We start from the raw sequence: 18,621 nt of genomic DNA on the forward strand, positions 1-18,621 counted from the left end.
TTTCTTTACTTTTGGAATGAGATTTGCATTCTGATAAATCCAACTCTTCTCTCTCTTGATGAAACTTGAAGTTTGAAGACTCTCATAAATCCAAATCAATGCTTTGAATTGTGTTTGTATTTCAGTGATAGAAACAAAACTTGAATGTGTACAAGTATTATCCACATTCAAACACAGTTTACCATAATGTTGTTCTTCATGTTTGTATCATGCTTTTGTTTTGTTTTATTTTTTTCTTTTATCTGACATCTATTGGCTCAGAAATGAGGACAAAGACTGCTCTTAATATTGTTGTTTTGTTTTATGCTTTTACTGAAAGAAAAGCAAAATAGTAGATTTATAATTATGCCCTTCACTCTGCACTCACAGCTATATTCAAGCCCCTAATTTAATTATTTCCTCTTTATATGGCTTATGTATGTTTTGCCACTGTTACTTTCAAATCTATATAACTCTACCATGCATTTGCTTGTTTATATGAATAAATTAAAAATACCATATATTATAGTATACTCTAGCATCAGTCTATGTATTGAGTCAATTTTTATGATATTAATTAATATCTTGTTTCTTTTAATGTTAACAATTTGGTGCTCATCAGTTTTTATTGAAAAAAAAGCAAGTTAATGGCAGGCAGCCTGGCATTTGAAAATTTCTATACACAAAGACTGCTATGTATCCCAGCTAGTGTCTCCGTTGAGTTTTCACTACGACCAAGGCAACTTTCATAAATGGCAACATCTAATTGGGGCTGGCTTACAGTTTCAGAGGCTCAGTCCATTACATCATGGTGGGAAGCATGGCAGCACACAAGCAGACATGGCGCTGGAGAAGGAGCTGAGAGTTGTATATTGATCCAAATGGAGCCAGAAGAAAACTCTCTTCTGCAGGCTGCCAGTAGGAGGGTTTCTTCCACACTGCATTTAGCCTGAGCACTAGGAGCCCTCAAAGCCTACCTATACAGTGACACATTTCCTCCAACAAGGCCACATCTATTCCAACAAGGCCACACCTCCTAATAGTACCACTTGCCATGGGTCAAGTATATTCAAATCACCACCACTTATTTTGGCTACCAACTAGGCACAGCTTAGGTGCACCTGAGAAAGGAGAATCAACTGAGGGATTACAAGGTCATCGTGAGCTGTGCATATGTTTTGGGTGATCTATATGATTCATAATTGACACAGGAGAGTCTAGCTTTCCATGAAGTCATCATTCCTTGGGCAGGTAGTAATAGGCTACATAAGAAAGCAAGCTAAGTATGAGCCTGAGAAAACTAGAAAGCAGTGTACTTCCGTAATTTCTACTTAATGTTCTTGCTTGAGTTCATGCTTTGACTTTCTGCCATGACAGACTCTAACCTCAAAGATGAAATGAAAATGTTTCCTCCTTGAATTGCTTTTGGTCAGCCTGTTCCTTTACAGCAAGAAAATAAACCTAGGATCATAAATTAATTAACATATTTATCTTTATGATGACATTGGAAAAATGTTCATGAGAGAATACAAAATCGCAGCTAAATCCTGTAAAGTAAAAAAGTTCATTGAAAAATATCAGTTAAACCTTCAAAATCACTTAATAGAGATTACTTAATTAAAAGATATTATTTATTATGTAACCTGAACACATAAATTTGCCATGAGTCAACAGGACTTAGCGTTCAGTATTACACTTGGTCAAAATCTTAAACCTGTGTTTATTCTCTATGATTCTCCCATATCACTAGTAAGTTCATCAGTAGAAGAAATATAATGGTTATGTTAATGTATGACAGAGAATCTAAACATCATTTTTGTAGCCATATGAAATTGTCATCTCAGAGGCTTACTCTTGAATAAGCTCACCCTTTCTAGTTTATTCTGAACTATGGCTGGCTGATTCTACTCAGCTTTTCTGGCTCAAACTCTTCTCCCAGCTCATTGATTCAAATTGGCTTCTCTCAGCTTCTCACTGATTTCCAATACTTGGCTTTAAACTAACTCACTCTGGCAAATTGTTCAAATCTTCTGGATCCTTATACTATGGCTTCCATTGCCTCTCTGCTCTATGAACTGAATAGACCTGAACTCAACTCCACTGCACAAACTACACTACCTGACCTGATGCAACCTCTGCTCCTACTCTGCCAGCACTGCTCTCTAAGTAGCCACTCTTTCCTGTATATTCTCATGAGAGTTGGCCATACTCTATTGCTGATTAATTCTGTCCAGTCTTCCTCAGATTTGTCAATTTGCTGTTCAATTAGACTTCACTTTCAAACATGGGTGCATCTCTCTACCACCTAACCTTACCTGCACTGTTTGGGATTAAAGAAAGGTGTGTACTAAGATTGTATCTATTTTTGAGGCAGAGTAATAAAAGGTGTGTCTATCCAGCTGAATTTTACAGATCTAGAAGGTCTTTGAATCTGATAAGAGAGTAACCATGTTGATGAAAGAAAATTCCACTACAAAACTTAAAACATATAGCCAGTATGTCAGTGAGACTTTTTTTTAAATAAAGTAACATATTCTATGTTTGTATTTGACTATATCCCATATATTTCCCCAAGATGCAATAATTTAACACATTATTATAATTAAATACTACAAAGGCAAATTTTCTTTATCCTGTTCTTGTAAAGGTATAGTTTAAAAAGGAAAAAAAAAGCAGTCTTTTAAACCAAACAGTATAATAGACCCTCTCTTAGAAAGCAAGAGAATCCAGGTTGTAAAGAGCTTATTGGTTAAATCACCTCATTTGTAGCTGTTCAATCTTTTAACATTCTCTAGATTTCCTTTTATTGGCAAATGAAAAAAAATTTCAAGGAGTAGTTGATTTGTCAATATGTTGAGCATTTAGCTACTCCTGTACCAGCTGTCCTAATGCCTATAATTTTTCTGATGTTAAAGGCCATTGTTCTACCCACACAGATTTGTCAGTTAACCATTTTAAAGGTAAGGCAATTGGTGCCTTTGAAAGAGGAAAAGTTGTTGTGTCTTGCTTATATACAAACTGAATAATCTGTGATTATTATTATTGATAATACCTTTTAATATTTTTCCCAGTAGCATTCTTTATTTTATGATTTGTTTTTTGGTTAGAGGCATGTTAGTCTGTGTTTTTCATTGCTGCAGCAATCACATTTCCATAAATGCATGGCTATACTAGCCCCCATATGACTTTAATTTCCTTGACAATTGTATGCATAAAACAATGAGCGATCAGATCTTAAAATGACCTAAAGAGAAAGAGATTAAAAAATGTTAAAATACTTTGTTTTCTCCTTCACAGATTATTAATAAACATCAAAGTAACTTGCTGCTTATAAGTAACTTAAAGATATTTTGTAAATTTGTGCATGAATTTAAAAATAAAATTCTATGTAAATGGCAGAAATATAAGTTAATATGCTATAGTAAAATCAACTATATAATTTATATCACTCAGGGTTACATGTTACATATTGGAATTTTATATAACCTATCACATTAACCTATTTTTGTTCCAGGATGATTTCAATATAAATTAAAGATTAGTATTCATTTGAATGTGAATTTTATGTATTTTTTCCATATAAAAATATAGATTTTATTTGTTGTTTTATAGAACTCTACAAATTATTCAGACACTATGATAACTATGGATTTTTTTTACATAATGGCTTCTGTTACATTTTTAAAATCATTTTTTCTATAGAATAATGTCTATAAATTTTATTCCACTGTGTAAGACTTAGTGTCTCAGAAAAATCTCCATAAAGTTGGAAAGCTTATGGCAAATAATTAATTGTTGTAAAACAAATTATCACATAAAAACTTGGACCAAGAAAGTTTTAGATTTATTATACTGGACCGTACTTTCAGGTGAATGACCATCATTTGCAAATCCCTTGTCTATACTGAGAGAATCACACATGTGTAATTTATTCCAATGCAACTTAATTTCTCATACTTTAACTCCAGTGTTTTATTTTACACAATTTAGACAATCTGTTCACATTCTTGATGTCACAGTGGTTCACAGACCTTCTCTGGGTGATGGCGATAGATGAAAATGAGTGTAATTTATTTGACATTTTGATAGCATTTAATTTTCTGGAGTGCGTATAATGATTCTGTATTGACATAAGATTTTAAAGATCCATAGTCTCAAAGTAGTAATATTGCTTAAAATTATGTCTTACAGATGCAAATAGAAGGCTATGCAGTGATACAATATATGTAGACAGAAATGTACATGAACCAATTGCACAGTTACTCATTGTTGTGTAGCAATTATTTGCAGTGTATAATGTAAAACTAGCAGTACACATTTGTAATTCTCAGTGTCCTGGGTCTTTTTAGAGTAACAGGGCTTAGATGAATGTTCCCAGTTTCTCATTAATTGTTTTTAAACTCCCACTGAAGTATGAGTGAAGGGAAGACATTGAGGGGGGCAAAAAGGGTGAGTTTTCAGAAGTAGAACCTAATTACTTACTGTCAAAGAAGTGTCCCAGAGCAGAAAAAGTAAAGAAGCTCAGGATTCTTTGGTGAGATAACCACATCAAGGCTGTAGACTGCCCTGCATTATAAGACTTAAGGATACTCACTGTTTTGGTTGGAAAGTGTGTAAGTCCTGGCAGGCACTGTGGATGAGGTGAGTGAGATCAGTTAGCATGATGGGTCTGGGTCACTTGTGACTGCTAATCATTAAAGTAGGATGGTCATTAAAGAGAGACTCTTGCCCTCTAATAGAGACTGAAATGACAGGCACCAATTTCCCTAATGATTAAATTTTACAGAGTGCCACAGGACCTTTGGAGTAAGATGTCCCAGAATGCAATGGTCCATTATTCGCTGAAGAATGATACCCCAGAGTCAAATAGTATTTAAACTCAGAGTGTTTTAGTCTACAGAAGTCCAGCAAGCTGAGATCTCCCATTACCAAAACAGAAAGACTCCAAGTGAGTTTAAAGCACCTTAGGGTTTAAAGCACATTAGGGAATTCAAGTGTAGGTGACCTTTATCTTGTACCATATCTAGTAACATTCTACTGGGACAGGCAGGGTGGTGGTGGTGGCTGGAAACTGTTGCTGATCATTGTCTTTGCTTCAGGCCAGGTGGCTGCTGGGTAGCTACTGATGGCAGGGCAATTTCTGACCCACTGCATGAGGCCTGTTTGTTTTTGTTTTTGTTTTTGTTGTTTTGGTTTTTGTCTTTGTTTTTGTTTTTGTTTTCGTTTTCTAGTAACTGACTTGCCTGGGTTTGGCAGAGCTTGCCCAGTTCTTAGGCCTTGTCTCCTGAACTGCCAATTTGAAGCCTGTCATGGAGTTAGCCTGTCTCAAGGATTATGAAACTGCCCAAAGTTGGTATGCTGCTCTCTTGCACAGTTCTTTTTTGGCATATAGGAGACCCTGCAATGAATTGACACAGCTTCAAATTGTTTAATTAGTACCAAATAACAATAATAAAAACTATCAAGGAATAAGATGGTTACATCTTTCACAAGGGTCTATAATTGCATTTTTTTTTTACTAAAGTAAAAATGCCCCATGTGGTCAGAGGCTTATAACTAGAAATAACTCTGTATACAAACCTCAAGTTCATTGAGAATATCTTGGTCAGACCTTGGTCCCTCTGGATTCTAGCAAAAGGCCACTGAAAGGGGTGAGGGTTTTTTGTTTTTTAGTTTTTTGTTTTAGAGGCATTCTTTTAACACTTTGGAGGTTAAGGAAGCATTTAAATTAAAATGAGTTCTATTAACATGTGAATACTCTTAAGCATAACCAACCACATTCCCATGTTCCCATCCTTAGATAACTACTATGAATGATTTGCAAAGAATAATTAACTTTTTTTTCCCATTGAGCTGAGAATATTCCCTGACAAATAGTATTTTGACTGGGTTTTAAGAAGAGAGAAGAAAGAATCATTGTTCAATACATCAGACATAGAAAAGATGAAGACTGAATGCTAGGCAAGAACTGCAAGGAGAAAAATACTCCTTTCTCCATGTCTGTTGGGTAGTGTGAGATACCTACCATGAGCTGCTGCTGCCTGGTGACTGAAATACTCACCCACACATACATATCAATAATCTTTCATGTATTCTCTAGGTAGTGAAATTTATTGGTTCAGTCCTAAAGAAGGGCAAGAGATAACAAGGAAAATCAAGGTTTTTTTGTTTGTTTGTTTTGTTTTCTTCTATTACAAAGAGGCTTGGTAGGCTGGATTTGATCTTTAGTTCTTTAGTCTGGTTTGCCAATTGTAGAAGAAATACTTGCTGAAATGTAGGAGCCTCTAAGAAATTAATTTTAAAACCCTAATTCTTCTGCCATGTACCTGAGTTAATGCTATAGCTGTACACATCCAGTGATGTGCATAGAAAATAAAGCTGGGGAAAATCAAGGCATTGTAACGTATACACCCTTTAAAGCTACCCTTGAAAGTGATAAAGCAAGATCTGAGTCAGCCAAGACCTAGAGTTGAAAGAACAGATCATTAGTGGATCGACTCTCTGCCAGGTACCAGTCCATTCCCTTTATCAAACCTCAGAAGCTCTTTACCCATGCACTGCAAGGGAGATTCCTAGACTTACCTCTGATGCTTGTGACTAATCCTGATGCTTTCTCACAGTCAATAAAGGATGTGATGTTCCAGCATAAAGTTGGCATTTTAATTAGTTCAGTAAACCCACAATAGCCTAATTAATTCTGGATGAAGTGTTAAATTTATTTCTGCATTTGCATAGTTGAGGCCCATCTTTGGATGCTGTAAAGAGTGGCCAAAAATGAGTAGACTGCTCTCTGTTCCCAGGACCTTCACATCTATTTGCTGTAAACTTTTAAAATGACACACTCTGGAAGGCTTCCTATGACAGCCAATGCTTGGATCTCACCTCCAGCTGGTTAGTAGTAAAGGGATCCACTTGGTAAATGGCAACCTCTTAGCAGAATTCCTTTAATTAATATAAAATGTTTTGTTTAACATAATATGGCAAAATTCTATCTTCCCACATAAAAGAAAAGCAGTATAATTTACACCTCTGCCTGTACATAATTTTAAAAAGGAACGAATTAAACACAATGCATCAATTGATTGTCTTCAACACAGGAATCTGGGATTCCCTTAGACAAGTTTTAGGAATGAAGAAACACAGTATCACACTCTTAAACTTCATGCTTTCTCCTGAGAGAAAACCTTTCCCAAGTGGATGCTAGATTGTTCAAAACCATTGTTAATCTGTGTAACTATTTATGATCTGCTAAACTGAATGTCATTATAGTGCTGGGTGCATAGAACTCTAGGATAAGAATGAATTCCCTCTAGATTATTAAAAAAATTGTAAAGGATACTTTGTAACTATTCTCCTTGTCTTGACAAAATGCCTGACATAAGCAACTTAAGGAAGGACTCTTCCTTAAGGATCTATTTTGGCTCAACATTTCAAATCAGTCTCTCATTGTATGGAAAAATAACAATAGGAGCAAAAGGGTCTGTGTCTATGAAACTGATAGGTAAATTATCATGTAATTTAGACTGAACTAGAGAAAGAAATGATTGACAAATATAGCTTTTGAAGATCTGTACCCAGTGCCCTCCTATATCAGTTAATTACCATTCTCAAAGAATCACAAAGTTTCCTTCCTTCCTCCCCCCCCTCCCTCCCTCCCTCCCTCCCTCCCTCCTGCCCTCCCTCCCTCCCTTCCTTCCTTCCTTCCTTCCTTCAATCCTACCTTCATTCCCACTTTCTTCTTCTAGAGAAAGTACTCATTTTGTTCTCAGTTTAGTTGTATATAAACATTCTGAGCTAACATTTATTTTGTATCACAACTGTACAGGAATTATTCCTTTGTCTTGTTTTAACTGTTGCAGATGAGATGTTGCCAAGTTCGTCTTACAACTAAGTAGGCAAATTATACCTTTGTAGAATTTTAAAACTTTCTACTTTATTTTCTTTAATTTCATTGTTATCTTTATGTACATGATTTCATTTCGTTTCTATTATCTTTGCTTGAGATCTATGCAACATCTTCAATCTACTTATTGTTATTTTCAACATTTACAGGAAACTCAATTTCAAATATTGTCTTTGTATCATTTACTGTATTAGTTTTGTTGTTTTAGTTTCACAGTTTGGCATAAGCTCATTTTCATTAGCCTCATCTATACTCAATGTGTATCTTTATAAATTTAATGTTATGACATTTTTTATTATCACATTTCGTATTTACGAATTTTGCATTTTGCTACATAGATGTCAATTAAAAAAATGGCCCCAGGTACAGTCCTTTTTATTTCTTCCCTGGTAGAATACAGATAGGATAAGTGTGTCTTTAAGGTAAATTGTTTTAATGCTGGAACAGTGGCTGAGAGGTTAAGAGTATGTTCTGGCCTGGCAGGGGTATTACACACCTTTAATCCCAGGACTTGGGAGGCAGAGACAGGAGGATTAATGAGTTTGAGGCCACCCTGGTCTACAGAGTGAGTTCAGGACAGCCTGGGCTACACAGAGAAACCCTGTTTTGAAAAAGAAAGAAAGAAAGAAAGAAAGAAAGAAAGAAAGAAAGAAAGAAAGAAAGAAAGAAAGGAAGAAAGAGAGAGAGAGAAAGAGAAAGAAAAAAAGGAAAAGAAAAGAAAAGAAGAGAAAAGAAAAGAGAAGAGAAGAGAAAAGAAAAGAAGAGAAAAAAAAGAAAAGAAAAGAATATTCTGCTCTTGTAGATGACTGAAGTTTGGTTATGAACATCAGGTGGATGATAATGGCCTATAACTTCAGCCTCAGTGGGGAAATCACATACAGACTCTAGCCTATGTAGGCACAAAACCATTCAGGTATGCATACACTTTCTTGTTTACTATGGCTGATTCATTACATTTATGCAGTTGCAGAAAGCCACATGATATAGGCTCTTTTAGTCAAAGGAAAATTAGCTTAGGCTTAGTCTTTTGCTTTAATTTTTGTTTTATAATGCAAACTATAATAAAAATATATTATGTTTTATATACATTCAGTATATAATTTTATACACTTTACTTAATAAATTAGTATATATCTTGACCTAACTAAGCCTGACTAGCATTTACTTTATTACCCCTTCATTCCTTCATGAAAATATCATTTAAATTTTGCAGTTATTTAAAACTAGGATATTGAGTCATCATTGCTTTCTCATTATGAGAATAATCATTTTATTACGACTAGGATATTTTATTATATTTTTATTTGTTTCTTAGTATGTTAACAGAATTTGCCTCTAATTAAGTAGTATCTTGCTGAAATAAAAGAGGGAGAAGTAAATGTTATTAGATATACCATTGATTGAATTTCTTTTATACTTCAATGTAATAATATGTGTTATATGTTCATCCAGATAATTAACATACTGAAACCACTTCATATATTTTTTAGGTATGTAGCAGAATCTATATTTAGCGTCTGGAAAGTAGATGCATAATTAATTTAACATAGTCTTGGTGTCCAGTTCTTATTTATTAAATATAATTAAGTCAAAGTAATATCATTCTCATTTTAGCTACACACCAATACACAAGTTCTTTTTTAAAAATTAGGTATTTTCCTCATTTACATTTCCAATGCTATCCCAAAAGTCCCCCATACCCCATACCCTCTCCCTACCCCCTACCCACCCATTCCCACTTTTTGGCCCTGGTGTTCCCCTGTACTGGGGCATATAAAGTTTGCAAGTCCAATGGGCCACTCTTTCCAGTGATGGCCGACTAGGCCATCTTTTGATACATATGCAGCTAGAGTCAAGAGCTCTGGGGTACTGGTTAGTTCATAATGTTGTTCCACCTATAGTATTGCAGATCCCTTTAGCTCCTTGGGTATTTTCTCTAGCTCCTCTATTGGGAGCCCTGTGATTTGTCCAATAGCTGACTGTGAGCATCCACTTCTGTGTTTGCTAGGTCCCAGTGTAGTCTCACTAGAGACTGCTATATCAGGGTCCTATCAGCACAATCTTGCTAGTGTATGCAATGGTGTCAGCATTTGGAGGCTGATTATGGGATGGATCCCTGGATATGGCAGTCTCAAGATGGTCCATCCTTTTGTCTCAGCTCCAAACTGTGTCTCTGTAACTCCTTCCATGGGTGTTTGTTCCCAATGCTAAGAAGGGGCAAAGTGTCCAAACATTAGTCTTCGTTCTTCTTGAGTTTCATGTGTTTTGCAAATTGTAACTTATATCTTGGGTATTCTAAATTTCTGGGCAAATATCCACTTATCAGTGAGTACATATCATTTGAGTTCTTTTGTGATTGGGTTACGTCACTCAGGATAATGCCCTCCAGGTCCAACCATTTGCCTAGGAATTTCATAAATTCATTCTTTTTAATAGCTGAGTAGTACTCCATTGTGTAAATGTACCACAATTTTTGTATCCATTCCTCTATTGAGGGGCATCTGGGTTCTTTTCAGCTTCTGGCTATTATAAATAAGGCTGCTATGAACATAGTGGAGCATGGTTCTTTCTTACTAGTTGGAACATTTTCTGGATATATGCCCAGGAGAGGTATTGTGGGATCCTCGGGTAGTACCATGTCCAATTTTCTGAGAAACCGCCTGATTGATTTCCAGAGTGGTTGTACAAGCTTACAATCCCACCAACAATGGAGGAGTGTTCCTCTTTCTCCACATCCTTGCCAGCATCTACTTTCACCTGAATTTTTGATCTTAGCCATTCTGACTGGTGTGAGATGGAATCTCAGGGTTGTTTTGATTTGCATTTCCCTGATGAGTAAGGATGCTGAACATTTTTCTCAGCCATTGGTGAGAAATGGTGTTTCTCAGCCATTCGGTAATCCTCAGGTGAGAATTCTTTGTTTAGCTCTGAGCCCCATTTTTTAATGGGGTTATTTGATTTTCTGGAGACCACCTTCTTGAGTTCTTTATATATATTGGATATTAGTTTTCTATCTGATGTAGGATAGGTAAAGATTCTTTCCCAATCTGTTGGTGGCCTTTTTGTCTTATTGACAGTGTCTTTTGCCTTACAGAAGCTTTGCAGGTTCATGAGGTCCCATTTGTCAATTCTCAATCTTACAGCACAAGCCATTGCTGTTCTATTCAGGAAAATTTCCCCTGTGTCAATATCTTTGAGGCTTCTCCCCACTTTCTCCTCTATAAGTTTCAGAGTCTCTGGTTTTATGTGGAGCTCTGATCTACTTAGATTTGACTTTAGTAAAGGAGATAGGAAAGGATCAATTTGCATTCTTCTACATGATAACTACCAGTTGTGCCAGCACCATTTGTTGAAAATGCTGTCTTTTTTTCCACTGGATGGTTTTAGCTCCCTTGTCGAAGGTCAAGTGACCATAGGTGTGTGGGTTCATTTCTGGGTCTTCAATTCTATTCCATTGGTCTACTTTTCTGTTGTTATACCAGTACCATGCAGTTTTTGTCACAATTGCTCTGTAGTAAAGCTTTAGGTCAGGCATGGTGATTCCACCAGAGGTGTTTTATTCTTGAGAAGAGTTTTTGCTATCCTAGGTTTTTTGTTATTCCAGATGAATTTGCAGATTGCCCTTTCTAATTCGTTGAAGAATTGAGTTGGAATTTTGATGGGGATTGCATTGAATCTGTAGATTGCTTTTGGCAAGATAGCCATTTTTACAATGTTGATCCTACCAATCTATTAGCATGGGAGATCTTTCCATCTTCTGAGATCTTCTTTAATTTTTTTCTTCAGAGACTTGAAGTTCTTATCATACAGATCTTTCACTTCTTTTGTTAGAGTCATGCCAAGATATTTTATAATATTTGTGACTATTGAAAAGGGTGTTGTTTCCCTAATTTCTTTCTCAGCTTGTTTATTCTTTGTGTAGAGAAAGGCCATTGACTTGTTTGAGTTAATTTTAGATACAGCTACTTCACCGAAGCTGTTTATCAGGTTTAGGAGTTCTCTGGTGGAATTTCTAGGGTCACTTATATATACTATCATATCATCTGCAAAAGGTGATATTTTGACTTCTTCCTTTCCAATTTGTATCCCCTTGATCTCCTTTTGTTGTCGAATTGCTCTAGCTAGGACTTCAAGTACAATGTTGAATAGGTAGGGAGATAGTGGGCAGCCTTGTCTAGCTCCTGATTTTAGTGGGATTGCTTCCAGGTTCTCACCATTTGCTTTGATGTTGGCTACTGGTTTGCTGTAGATTGCTTTTATCATGTTTAGGTATGGGCCTTGAATTCCTGATCTTTCCAAGACTTTTACCATGAATGGGTGTTGGATTTTGTCAAATGCTTTCTCTGCATCTTACGAGATGATCATGTGGCTTTTTTCTTTGAGTTTGTTTATATAATGGGTTACATTGGTGGATTTTCGTAAACCATCCCTGCATCACTTGAATAAAACCTACTTGGTCAGGGTGGATGATTGTTTTGATGTGTTCTCTGATTCAGATAGCAAAAAATTTATTGAGTATTTTTGCATTGATATTCATGAGGGAAATTCATCTGAAGTTCTCTATCTTTGTTGGATCTTTCTGTGGTTTGGGTATCAGAGTAATTGTGGCTTCATAAAATGAGTTGGGTAGAGTATCTTCTACTTCTATTTTGTGGAATAGTTTGGGCAGACCTAGGATTAGATCTTCTTTGAAGGTCTGATAGAACTCTGCACTAAACCCATCTGGTCCTGGGCTTTTTTTGGTTGGGTGACCATTAATGACTGCTTCTATTTCTTTAGGGGATATGGGACTGTTTAGATCATTAACTTGATCCTGGTTTAACTTTGGTGCCTGGTATCTGTCTAGAAATTTGTCCATTTCGTCCAGGTTTTCCAGTTTTGTTAAGTATAGCCTTTTGTAGAAGGATCTGATGGTGTTTTGGATTTCTTCAGTGTTTGTTGTTATGTCTCCCTTTTCATTTCTGATTTTGTTAGTTAAGATGCTGTCCCTGTGCCCTCTAGTGCGTCTGGCTAAGGGTTTATCTATCTTGTTGATTTTCTCAAAGAACCAGCTCCTGGTTTGGTTGATTCTTTGAATAGTTCTTCTTGTTTCCACTTGGTTGATTTTGCCCCTGAGTTTGATTATTTCCTGCTGTCTACTCCACTTGGGTGAATTTGCTTCCTTTTTTTCTAGAGCTTTTAGGTGTGTTGCCAAGCTGTTTGTGTGTGCTCTCTCTAGTTTCTTTTTGGAGGCACTCAGAGCTATGAGTTACCCTCTTAGAAATACTTTCATTGTGTCCCATAAGTTAGGGTATGTTGTGGCCTCATTTTCATTAAACTCTAAAAAGTCTTTAATTTCTTTCTTCATTCCTTCCTTGAGCAAGGTATCATTGAGAAGAGTGTTGTTCATTTTCCACGTGAATATTGGCTTTCCATTATTTATGTTGTTATTGAAGATCAGCCATACTCCTTGGTTGTGTGATGGGATGCATGGGATGATTTCAATATTTTTGTATCTGTTGAGGCCTGTTTTGTGATCAATTATGTCGTCAGTTTTGGAAAAGGTACCATAAGGTGTTGAGAAGATGGTATATCCTTTTGTTTTAGAATAAAATGTTCTGTAGATATCTGTTAAATCCATTTGTTTCATCACTTCTGTTAGTCTTACTGTGTCCCTGTTTAGTTTCTGTTTCCATGATCTGTCCATTGGTGAAAGTGGTGTGTTGAAGTCTCCCACTATTATTGTGTGAGGTTCAATATGTCCTTTGAGCTTTACTACAGTTTCTTTAATGAATGTGGCTGCCCTTGCATTTGGAGCATAGATATTCAGAATTGAGAGTTCCTCTTGGAGGATTTTACCTTTGATGAGTATGAAGTGTCAATCCTTGTCTTTTTTGATAACTTTGGGTTGGAAGTCGATTTTATCCGATATTAGAATGGCTACTCCAGCTTGTTTCTTCAGACCATTTGCTTGGAAAATTGTTTTCAGCCTTTCCCTCTGAGGTAGTGTCCGTCTTTTTCCCTGAGATGGGTTTCCTGTAAGCAGCAGAATGTTGGGTCCTGTTTGTGTAGCCAGTCTGTTAGTCTATGTCTTTTTATTGGGGAATTGAGTCCATTGATATTAAGAGATATTAGTTAAAAGTAATTGTTGCTTCCTATTTTTTGTTTTTGTTTTTACAGTTGGCATTCTGTTTTTGTGGCTGTCTTCTTTTTGGTTTGTTGAGGGATTATTTTCTAGCTTTTTCTAGGGCGTGGTTTCCGTCCTTGTATTGTTTTTTTTCTGTTATTATCCTTTTAAGTGCTGGATTCGTGGAAAGATAATGTGTGAATTTGGTTTTGTTGTGGAAAACTTTGGTTTCTCCATCTATGTTAATTGAGAGTTTGGCTGGGTATAGTAGCCCGTGCTGGCATTTGTGTTCTCTTAGTGTCTGTATATCGTCTGTCCAGGATCCTATGGCTTTCATAGTCTCTGATGAAAAGTCTGGTGTAATTCTTATAGACCTACCTTTATATGTTACTTGACCATTTTCCCTTTCTGCTCTTAGTATTCTCTCTTTATTTAGTGCATTTGTTGTTCTGATTATTATGTGTCGGGAGGCATTTCTTTTCTGGTCCAGTCTATTTGGAGTTCTGTAGGCTTCTTGTATGTTCAAGGGCATCTCTTTCTTTACATTTGGGAAGTTTTCTTCTATAATACTGTTGAAGATATTTGCTGGCCCTTTAAGTTGAAAATCTTCATTATCATCTACTCCTATTATTGGTAGGTTTGGTCTTCTCATTGTGTCCTGGATTTCCTGGATGTTTTCACTCAGGATCGTTTCGCATTTTGTATTTTCTTTGATTGTTGTGCCAATGTTCTCTATGGAATCTTCTGCACCTGAGATTCTCTCTTCCATCTCTTCTATTCTGTTGCTGATGCTTGCATCTATAGTTCCAGATTTCTTTTCTAGGTTTTCTATCTCCAGCGTTGCCTCACTTTGTGTTTTCTTTATAGTGTCTACTTCTCTTTTTAGGTCTTGGATGGTTTTATTCAGTTCCATCACCTCTTTGGTCATGTTTTCTTGCAATACTTTAAGGGATTTTTGTGCTTCCTCTTTAAGGTCTTCTACCTGTTTAGCAGTGCTCTCCTGTATTTCTTTAAGTGAGTTATTAAAGTCATTCTTGATGTCCTTTACCATCATCATGAGATCTGCTTTTAAATCTGGGTCTAGTTTTTCGGGTGTGTTGAGGTGCCCAGGACTGGGTGGCATGGGAGTGTTGCGTTCTGATGATGGTGAGTGGTCTTGGTTTCTGTTAGTAAGATTCTTATGTTTGCCTTTTGCCATCTGGTAATCTCTGGAGTTAGTTTTTGTAGTTGTCTCTGGTTAGATCTTGTTCCTCAGGTGTTTATGTTAGCCTCTATCAGCAGAGCTGGGAGACTAGGTCTCTCCTGAGTTTCAATGCTCAGAGTACTCTCTGCAGTTAGGCTCTCCTCTTGCAGGGAAGGTGCTCCGATATCTTGTGTTCGAACCTGCCTCCTGGCAGAAGTTGTGATCCTCTCACAGAGGTCTTGAAACCTCGTGGAGGGTCCTGTGTATACCTTACGGATATCCTCAGACTCCACGCCCAAGGTACCCCTGTGCTGGCGTGGACCAGAAGGGACATGTGCCCCTGACCAGGCCGGGTTTTCTGCTTCCCTATTGGAGCAGATGCTGTGTTCCACTCACCAGAGGTCTTAAGATCCTGTGGTGGGTCTTGTGGGTCGCTGGCGGATGTCAGCTGACTCTGAGCCCTAGCTACCCCGGTGCTGGCCGGACCGGAAGGAATACAAAAGTTCTTATCTTATTCTCTTTCTATTCTTACATTTTTACACAAATGTCTACTTAGTCTATTAGAATGAATATGTCACAAAAATGCAGATATCAGCGGAGTTATCATTTGGAATTTTACTTCTGGAGTTAGATTCCTGCTGTTTACTTATCTATCTATTTGTTTTTTAAACATGTTTGTCAGATACTGAAGCAGCCAAAGGGCGAACATGGGTCTGCACTAGGTCATCTGCATATATATATATTATAGCTTTCAGTTTTGTGCTTCTGTTGTACTCCTGTGTGTGAGAATGAGCGGATCTCTGATTTCTGTGCTTTTGCTTCAGAGTTTTCTTTCTGGAAGCTTTTCTCGTCCAACTTCATTTTGTTGACTTTTGTCTTATCATATTATATGTTACATTGTCATATTTTGTTCTTATCATTTAGAGCCCTGTTCTTTTGTAATGAGAGACAAAGAGGGAGTGAATCCAGATGATATGGCAGGTTTGTAGTAATTGGAAAGAGTAGAGGGAGGGGAGACTGTAATCAGGACATACTGTATGAGATAAGAACCTATTTTTAATAAAATGAGATAAAAATCAATAAAATGTATGTGTGTGTGCGTGTGCGTGTGTGTGTGTGTGTGTGTGTGTTACGCACACATTGTATGTACAGAGGACAATCTCAAATCTCAAGTGTTATTCCTCATGAAACATTCTTATAATTTTTGTCTCATTGGAATCTGGAGACTGTTGATTAGTTTAGGCTGTCTAAATAGTGTTATTGTAATTTTAAAAGTGACAATTTTTTTCTATTCCATCCAACTCCCAAATAAATGAGACAGAGCCTATAAGATTTATTTACTTGAGCTTCACAGCACTATAGTTGAACAATTATTAATCTATTTTATTCCTCTAAACTTGTCTGGCTACCTCCCAGACCAACTCCCCAAGATACTTGCATTTTAGTATTGACTTGGTTCTCTCTGCACCAGTTGTGTTTCTGTGGTGGCTTCTGAACTACTTCCTCCAGGTGAATCCTTTCTTCTTTCCTGCCTTTCTCCCCTGGCTGGGATCAGAAGTCCAGCCCTATTCTCTCTACTGCTCAGTAATTGGCAGATTATCTTTTCTGACAAATCAGAGAATAAATGGAGAGCAATGTTTACACAACATTCAGGTAGGAAAGATTTAGAATAAGAATTATAAAACCATGTCCATATTGCAAACAGATATGGGGGCAGAAAAGTCAGTATTTGAATAATACAAGGATAACCTGTCCACAGTGCACAATAATATTATGCCTGAATGCCAGCAGCAAGAACCCTCCTATCTTCCTACTTAGTTTTGGAGTTACAAGCACATGTCACTCATACCCAGCTTTTCACTGGGTGTTGAAGTTTTACAACACAAGTTTTTGATTGTACACCAAGCAGGTATCTTCCTTAACCCCATAGATAAAGGAAAAAAAATAGACAGTAACTCACAATAAGGTAGTAATTGACATGATTTTTTTTTCTAAATTATCAGACAGGGGTTAAAAAAAAGCTGCAGTGGAAATGGCATATCTTCAGAATCTTAAAAACATGAGGCCAGAGATAGAATCATTAGAACTTGATTTCTTCCCTTCGATATTAGAGAAAGCTTCCAGGAATATTTGACAATCAAGAAACAGCTAAATGCAAAACTTTTCCAAAGCATTTTATGTATACTCTCCACAGGTTTCTTTGGCAGAATATTATGTAGGTTTGTTGTTGTTTATACCAGACACTTATTGTATAGCTCAAGTAGGAATTGAACTTGTGATTCTCTTACCACAGTTCTCCAAGCATGGGATTCATAGAGTTATAACACACAAGAGAACACTTGGCATCATGTTACATATGACTTTTCTTAAATCTCATTTTATTAAGATATTTATCACTAGAGTACAGTTGTAGTGAAGAGAACTAAAATGACTGCTGTTATTACTATATGCTGTGGGCTGAACACAAGTAGCTGACTGTATAGAATGCTATTAAAAAACACTATTGATTGTATATATTCAAGGAAAAAAACATAAACGATTACTTTAAATGTTTCCCTATTACTCTTTGTTTATAAACTTACAATTCCACGCACGCACACACACACACACACACACACACACACACACACACACACACACACAAATGGAAACTCACCCCTTATTCTGCTAAATTTTAAATCTGTTTTAAATTAAATCATAGCTGCATATATACATACTATAATAACATATGCTAATTATACAATGTGTATATTTGCATAAATACTTCACCACTAAAGTATTCTTACTACAAGTTAAGAATAAAGTTGCTTAACTTTTAATATTGGAAGATAAATTATATTAAGACTAAAGATACACATGGTGGCCATTTAGATGAAAGGCTTTCTGCTCAGTTTATTTAAGGAAAGACTCTGCTGATCTGAATTTCATTAGTTTCAAGAAAAATTATTCATTTTCTGGATAAAATTTTCTGTAATATACATAAGAATAATCACAGTTCTAAGTTCTTTTCCAAAATTCTAATAGTTAATAATTATATCAAGTGTTTTTAAAATATTCTTTAGAGAAAATGTTTTCTGTACATATTAATATTGCCTGAGTAGTAATTCTTTATTCTAATTATGTGTTCTCTTTAAAAAATCAATTTAGAAGGCCAACCCATTGTCAATATTTATGTAGATGATTATGCTAGGTAATTAACAATGTAATACATCACTATAAAAAACACAACTACTTCAAATAACATACCAATTTTAGGAGGAAGTTTTTGAAGATATCTACATTATAAGGTAGTAATTATATTTAAGAGTCAACATAGCTAACATTAATATTCTGCTATTAAGATTAGAGTTTCCATTATCTCTTATGTTATTAAAAGAGCATAGATGCTGTAATTCAGAAATATAGAGATAATTAGTAGTAGTTATTATAATATCTATGTTTTATGTTTAT

The 18,621-nt window shown here is 36.0% G+C and overlaps 1 protein-coding gene across 6 annotated transcripts in view, besides 1 other annotated feature; it reads left to right on the forward strand.

Moving 5' to 3' along the window:
* The window catches only part of Fstl5 (follistatin-like 5), a 635,736-nt gene that overhangs the window by 387,435 nt on the left and 229,680 nt on the right, over window positions 1–18,621 (forward strand). The gene's annotated exons all lie outside the window — the stretch shown is intronic.
* Window positions 4,013–7,712: an enhancer, noted in NCBI's record as "VISTA enhancer mm1370". NCBI's record gives its function as "enhancer in: hindbrain (rhombencephalon)[4/7] | midbrain (mesencephalon)[4/7] | forebrain[7/7]" and the evidence as "EXISTENCE:transgenic organism evidence [ECO:0001131][PMID:17130149]".

The sequence above is a fragment of the Mus musculus genome, chromosome 3 (assembly GCF_000001635.26).
Source record: "Mus musculus strain C57BL/6J chromosome 3, GRCm38.p6 C57BL/6J".
NCBI lineage: Eukaryota > Metazoa > Chordata > Mammalia > Rodentia > Muridae > Mus > Mus musculus.